Raw genomic sequence first — 7264 nt, 5'->3', positions numbered from 1 at the left:
TATAACATCGTTTCCCATTTCATTAATTTCAGCTTGCCTTTTCTGTTGCTTCTCTTCTCTTACTTTCCTTACATTACTTCATTGTACTTTTTCTAATCTTTTTGAATTAGACTATTAGTATAACTTTTCAGTCTTTGTCTTTTTAAATAATATATGTCTGTCGATCTAGACATTTCCCAGTGAGTGTAGTTTTAGTCTTGACATACAGGATTGAGCATGAAGGTTTTTAAAATTGCATATTCAATAAAATATTTAATTTCAATTTTGATTTCTTCTTTAATCTCAAATGTAATTCAGAAAAGTGCTTCTTAATTTCGAGGTAGATTTATAATAAGTATTGAAATCAGTAGTGTAAGTCCTGCAACTTTGTCTTTTTGAAGGTTATCTTGGCTATTCTGTCCTTTGCATTTCCATGTATAATTTTTTTGGCCATACTTTAAATACATTAATTTTTATTTTTATTTATTTTTTCAACTTTTATTTTAGATTCTAGAAGTACATGTGCAGGTTTCTTACAAAGGTATATTGTGTGATGCTGAGGTTTGGAGTATGATTGAACCTGTTACCCAGGAAGTGAGTATAAAATCCATAGGTGGTCCATACAAATTTCAGTATCAACTTGCTGATTTCTACAAAAACTCCATGTGGATTTTGGTTGGGATTATATTTTCTTTACATATCAATTTATAGCAAATGGCTATTTTAGCCATATTTAATCTTCAAAATTATTAACAGATTATGTTTCTTCATTTGTATAGGCCTTATATAATTTCTCTCAGAAAAATTTTGTAGTTTTCAGTGTAAAGGTCTTGTACAACTTTCGTTAGTTTTATTACAATATATGTACATTTTTGATACTATTATATATATCTACATATTTGATACTATTGTACATTTGTTTTACATTTTATTTTATATATTGCTGTATTTGATTTGTTAATATTTTATTAATACTTTTGCAACTTTGTACATGAGGAATATTGGCCTATAATTTTATTTACTGATGGGCTTATCATATTTTACAATCCAGGTTAATAAATTACAAATTTTATAAAATTTGTAAAATTAATATTGAAAATAAATCACAAAGTTTTCCCTCTTCTATTATTTGCTGAGTGATTTTTTTGTTTCCTGTAATGTGATCAACCTATTTCTAAGCAGCAGTGACTACTGTGGCTCCTATGTTATTGGCCACATTTTCATAGATTCAGCCTACAAGGAAACAATAAGCCCAAATGAATTTTAAAAGTTCATTACTCATGGCATAGCAGGCAGCATAAACTACCTGTTCTCATCAGTTCCCATTGTCCCACAAGTCCCATGGGGGTGATGTGGAGTGAGTCCAGGCAGATACTGCCTATCAGACTGCAGTATTTTAAAAAGTTTTTTAAATTTTTTAAATTTAAAAAAATTTTAAATTACTATTACTTTTAATGGCAAAAGCTGCAATTACTATTGCACCAACCTAATACATCTATGAGTCTGATTTTTTTGGGAATTAAAATTAGTACACCTCCTTGGCTTTTTAAGGTAGAAGTTTTCACCACTATTTTAAAAAGGTTCTATGTTCCAGTATAAGAATTGTTTAAAATTCCTTACCGATTTAGCTGCATTTGACAAATTCTGATATGTTGTTTTCCTTACTGTTTCATTATTATACAGTTTTAGATATTTTCTCATTTCCCTTGGAATTTCATATTTGACCCTTTAATTATTTAGAAATATATTGCTTAATTTATAAATATGAGTAATTATCTAGATAATTTATATTCAGTTATTTCTGGTTTAATTATGTTGTGGCCAGAGAATACGTCCTCTCAGATATAAATCACTTGAAATATATTGAGATGTGTTTTATTGCCTACATAAAGTCTATGTTGATGAACATTCCATGTGTAATAATAAGGAATATATGTATTCTGCAGCTCCTAGGCGCATTGAAGTGTTGTATAACTGTTTATATCATGTTTATATCATGTTTATTGATAGTATTTTTCAAATAATCTATATTGCTACTGAGTTTTTGGCTAATTGTTCTGACAATTACTAAGGCAGGGGTGTGGAATTTTCCAAGTATGTCTGTGACTTTTTCTTCTCACTTTATTCCAGACTGTTTTTCTTTATTGCATTTGAAGCTCTATTATTAGGTGCCTCCACATTTTTGGTTGTTAGTCCTCCTTGATTATTTGACACTTTTACATTTATCATTAGTGAAGGGGCCAAGGGAAACCCTTGGTCCTCTGCAGGTTCAATGAAAAATCGACTCACAAAGGCAGACTGATAGAAGAAAAGGCATAGAGATTTATTTAATGTGTATACACAGGAGCCTTCAGAACGAAGATCCAATCTCCCATTGGCGTACAGAAGCCTATATGTCATCTTGAGTTTGTAGAAATAATACGGGCTCAGAGCATGGATAAAAATAGGCTTTGGTGGCAAGACAGGTTATGGGAGGGAGAAAGGAAGAGGATTAGTAAACAAAGGTGGTCTCCTTATGCTGTTGAAATCTCACAGATGGCAAAATAGATGGTAAATATGTCTTTACAGACCTTGAAAGGTGTCAAACTCTCAATTAGTCTTTCCTAGATCTGGACAAGAGAAGGGCTGGCTGCATTAATGCGGATTCTCTACAGATCCACAGATGCAAATTTCTCCCACAAAAGACAGCTTTGCAGGACCACTTCAAAATATGTCAAAAAGATATATTTTGGGGTAAAATATTTCAATTTCTTTCACGAGTAATACTCCTTGCCTTGAATTCTATTTTATCCGATATTAGTATAGCCATAGTGATGCTGACAAACCTCCAAATTAGGGCTCAGCCGGGGATGGTTCTTGGCTTCCTTCAGGAAAGAATTCAAGAGTGAGCCAACAGGCCAGGCACGGTGGCTCAGGCCCATAATCCCAGAACTTTGGGAGGCTGAGGCGGGTGGATTGCCTCAACTCAGGAGTTTGATCGAGACCATCCTGAGCAACGTGGCAAAACCCCATCTCTACAAAAAATACAAAAATTAGCCAGTCTTATAACCCAGTCTCAAAATAAATAAATAAATAAATAGATTAAAAACAAATAAAATAAATTTAGAAAAAAAAAGAGTGATCTGACAATGAGAAGAAAGCAAGTTTATTAGAGCAACAGTGCATAGCAAAATGGCTCCTCCATAGACAGAGCAGGGCTATTTCATAGGCAGTGTAGCACGGAGTAGCACTATGGATTGCTGGCTAGCTATATTTATACACACTCTTAATTTTATGCAAAATAAGGGTTATTTATGAATTTTCTGGAAAAGGGGTGAGGAGTTCCCAGAACCATATAAGGCAATTTCTGGGCCATTGCCATGGCATTTATTAACTGTCATGGCATTGGTGGGATTGCCCTATGCAAATGTATTACAATTCTAAGTCCCAGCTGGTTTGGGCTGGTTTCTTTGCTACATCCTGTTTAGATCAGCAGGATCATGACCAGTGCTGAGAAAACAAGTCCTGCTGATCTCCTACCTCAATAGGTTTTCTTATGCTTTGTGCCTTATCATTAACCCTTTCCCCTTTCAGTCTTTCTGTAGCTTTTTCATAACATGTTTTTTTTTTTAAATAAACAGCAGAGTTGCATCTTGATTTTTTTATCCAGTCTGACAATCACTGCCTGCTAAGTGGATCATTTCTCTTTTCGTATTTACTGTAATTCTTAATATGTTTTGTTAAAAACCTACCACTGGGTATTTGTCTCATTTGTCCTTTTTTCCTCTGTTCCTCCTTTTCCTCCTTTTTATGTTTAAATTGAATACTTTTAGTATTTTTAAATGAGTACTCTAGGAAATGGAATACAAATCTTTAATTTATCATCATCTATCTTCAAGTAACATCATATTACCTCACAGACAACGTACGAACCTTGAAACATTATAATTTCAATTATCCATTTCCAATTATTGGGTTATTTTTTCAATATATTTTTCTATATGTGTTATATACTCCACAAATACACTATTATTATTGATTTTCAGTGTCAATAGTCTTATAAACAATGCACACACATGTATACATATATTGTTGCATATATAGTTTGGTTTTCTGGGTAACCAGACTCTTAGATGAAGATTCCTGTACAGGAATTTTATTGGGGATATTCTTAGGATTAATAACTGCAGAAAAAAAGGAAGCAAGATTTGGTAGAGAAGCTAGGATGTAAAGCAGTCTCAACAAAGGCCTTAGCCTAGCCTAGGGAGTCATGAAACTGGAATAAACTTTCAAACTTGTTTGACAATACATTGAGGGAACCAAGGGTTTATATTCTCATATTGACACTAGTAATTGGAAATAGACTGTTCCCAGAAAGAAGCTGTGACCTTGAAGTTATCTCTGTCCAATAAGGACAATTTCTGGAAAGGGCTGAAAGTTGAAGGCCCAGTCAAGATTACTTCTAATAACTTGAAAATTAAATCCTTTGGCTCCGAACCTGAGGAGGATCTTGGCAACAAATCACATGGCTCACTACCTATAAATAGATAATAGACACATAAATACATAGATACATGAATGCATAGATAAATTATATATGTGTTTTGTTTTTAGTAGTTTGACAATGATGTGCCTAGATGTGATTTCCTTTTATTTTAACCTGTGTCATAAATTTAATATAGTTCCTGCCTCAGCATCCATTTTTAGGCCTGAGATAAGTTGCTGGAAACTCAGTCACACCCCATCACATTTAGCCTAGTTAAAATCTCCCCTCCCTGTGTAGTTGTTTGCCATATGGCTCACTTGTTCCTCATCTCACTGACCCCAAACTCAACACATTCCACAGCTGCTGACCACCATAAAACCTAATGGTTGGTCAATGCCAGAGTCATGTCAATAAGTTCCCCGCTTTGTTCATGTTGTCTTAAACTAGCCAATCCACAGCCCCCCGTTGGAAAGCCTAAGGGATAATGCCCATGGACCTTAATAAATGCATAGTCCCATAAGTTCTCTCTCTCTCTCTCTCTCTCACTCTCTTGCTCTCGCTCTCTCTCTGTCTCTAACTCTCCACCCACTAGTTGAGCTCCCTATGGCCTCCTGACATCCCATTGACCTCCTGCTGGCACCCCTAACCTCTCTGGGATCTATAAGCAATAAATTACTTGTTCTGTGTTGGAGCTCAGAAAACAATACCCTCAAGTGAAGGCCTCAGAAGCAGCCTCAAAAGCAAAAGTTTTTATCTGACCTTCTCCTGCCCTCCTGTCTCTCAGTCCCATTCTCTCCCAAGGCTAGCCAAGGAAACTAGAATCGCTCTTCCCCAAAACAGGTTATGGACACCAGAACCCCTTTTCCTGAAAGCCAGCCATAAAACCTAAAAATATTACCCTAACTTTCCCTCCACCTTTCTGTGCAAAAATTGACTATAAAGAAATTATCTGGCCTACCTTGTTTGACTGTGAGTCATAAGACCCATGTTCCAGACAGGGCCCTGCCCCACAGCCAGAACGAAGGAATGCGTGCTCAGAGAGGCCTAGAAGAATCTAGACAGGCCCTGTTGGGTTTCCCTACTCATTCTATCAGCATTTGATCATAGCCTTTTTGTCCTATCATATGCCTACATGACTGTCTACTCTGTTGAACCTAAGCATAAAAATGCACAATTTCCCCCGTATCTTTGGGTCTTCATTCTGAAGGGTTCTGTATATACACGTTAAATAAATTTCTATACTTTTTCTCCTATTAATTCATCTGCCTCATGTCAGTGATTTTTCAGTGAACCTTTAGGGGGCGGAAGGCCTTGGCCCCCGCATATGCATTTTGGTTTTGCCTCCTCACGGTATATCACCTGACACACATACCAAGCTTAACTCCCTCCTTTCAGCCCCAGGGCTCTCCTAGAGAGTGCCTATCTTGGCTTATGGCCACTCACAACAGAGACCTCAAGACCAAATTAGAAAGAAAGCAGAACAAACTGCTTCAGATTCACTGACATTCTTGGATCTGTGGGGTCTTTTATCAATCATGGAAAATTCTTAGTTGTTATCTCTATAAATATTTTTTTCTGCTCTATTCTTACTCTGTTTTGTTTGTTGGACTTTCATTACAAAGATAACCTATCAGATTTTTTCCCCTTTGTTTCAGTTAGGACAAATTTCCATTTACTTTCTTCAAGTTCACTGCCATGTTTATTCTGCTGTGTTTGTTCTGTTATTCAGGCTGCTGAATGAATTTTTAATTCTGATATTGTAGTGTTTAATTTTAGAATTTCCATTTATTTTATATTTTATATAGCTGGTGTTTCTACACCTATCTTTCACATCTCTTCATGCATGTTGGTCAGTTTTTCCTCTAGACTATTTTACACATTTATCATGGTTATTTAAAAATTTTTCTCTGCTAATCCCAGGATCTGAGTGGCCACGTGTCTTCTTTGGATGGATTTTTCCTCTTAATCATGGGTCATATGTTGCTACTTTGCATCTTTTATCTTATTTTTATTGTATGCCAGATATCATATGTAAAAAATGGTAGAGACTGAACTATATTAATCCTGAGAAAAGGGTACACTTCTTCCTGTGTCAGGCAATAAGGTGGTAGTCTGAGTTCACATCTAAGCTGTGATTGAGTTGGGTCTGTGATTTGTTACACATTCAATTAATGCAGTTCTCCACAGAATCTAAGTACTTTGAGGACTTCCTTGACATTATCTTCAGCATTGCTTGAGCATTTTTTCTGTGCTTTAAGCTCTGCTTTCTGAAATTTGAGGTATGTATACTGTTTTTAATATCCTTTACCAGTTTTTCATGTCAATCAGGACTTCTGTTTAATTTTCATATCTAGCCTGACTTTTGGTGCCTTAGGGGAGCTCTACACTCTGCTTCTCTGACACCATATTTCAGAAGGCCACACTCTGGGGAAATTTGGCAGGTAATTGGTAACTGGTTCTGAGTTACCACTCTCATTGTAAACCACATTCAGATGGCCATTAAATATTTGTGAAGTTTGCCTGGCATTATCTTACCCCATCTTTAGTGAGTTTGGTCTTCTACAGTGCCTCCAAGGTTATAGAGTCACACAGCTCTCTTCTCTCTTAATAAGCGTTTTCCCTATTCTGGAGGTTAGCTCTCAATAGCTTTGTCATCACTTGGAATTTTGATATAATTGCAGACTTTGTAACCCCATCCCAGACCTACTGAATCAGAATTTACTTTTTAATAGAACCGTAGGCCATTTCTACCTACATTCAAATTTAAGAAGCATTGTTCTAGCTTTCCCCTTTTGGAATGAAAAGTCTGATACTAGTCTG

The sequence above is a fragment of the Nomascus leucogenys genome, chromosome X (genome assembly GCF_006542625.1).
Source record: "Nomascus leucogenys isolate Asia chromosome X, Asia_NLE_v1, whole genome shotgun sequence".
In the NCBI taxonomy this organism is placed as follows: Eukaryota; Metazoa; Chordata; class Mammalia; order Primates; family Hylobatidae; genus Nomascus; species Nomascus leucogenys.
The sequence above is the reverse complement of the archived record's forward strand: the minus strand, read 5'-3'. Positions refer to the sequence as shown.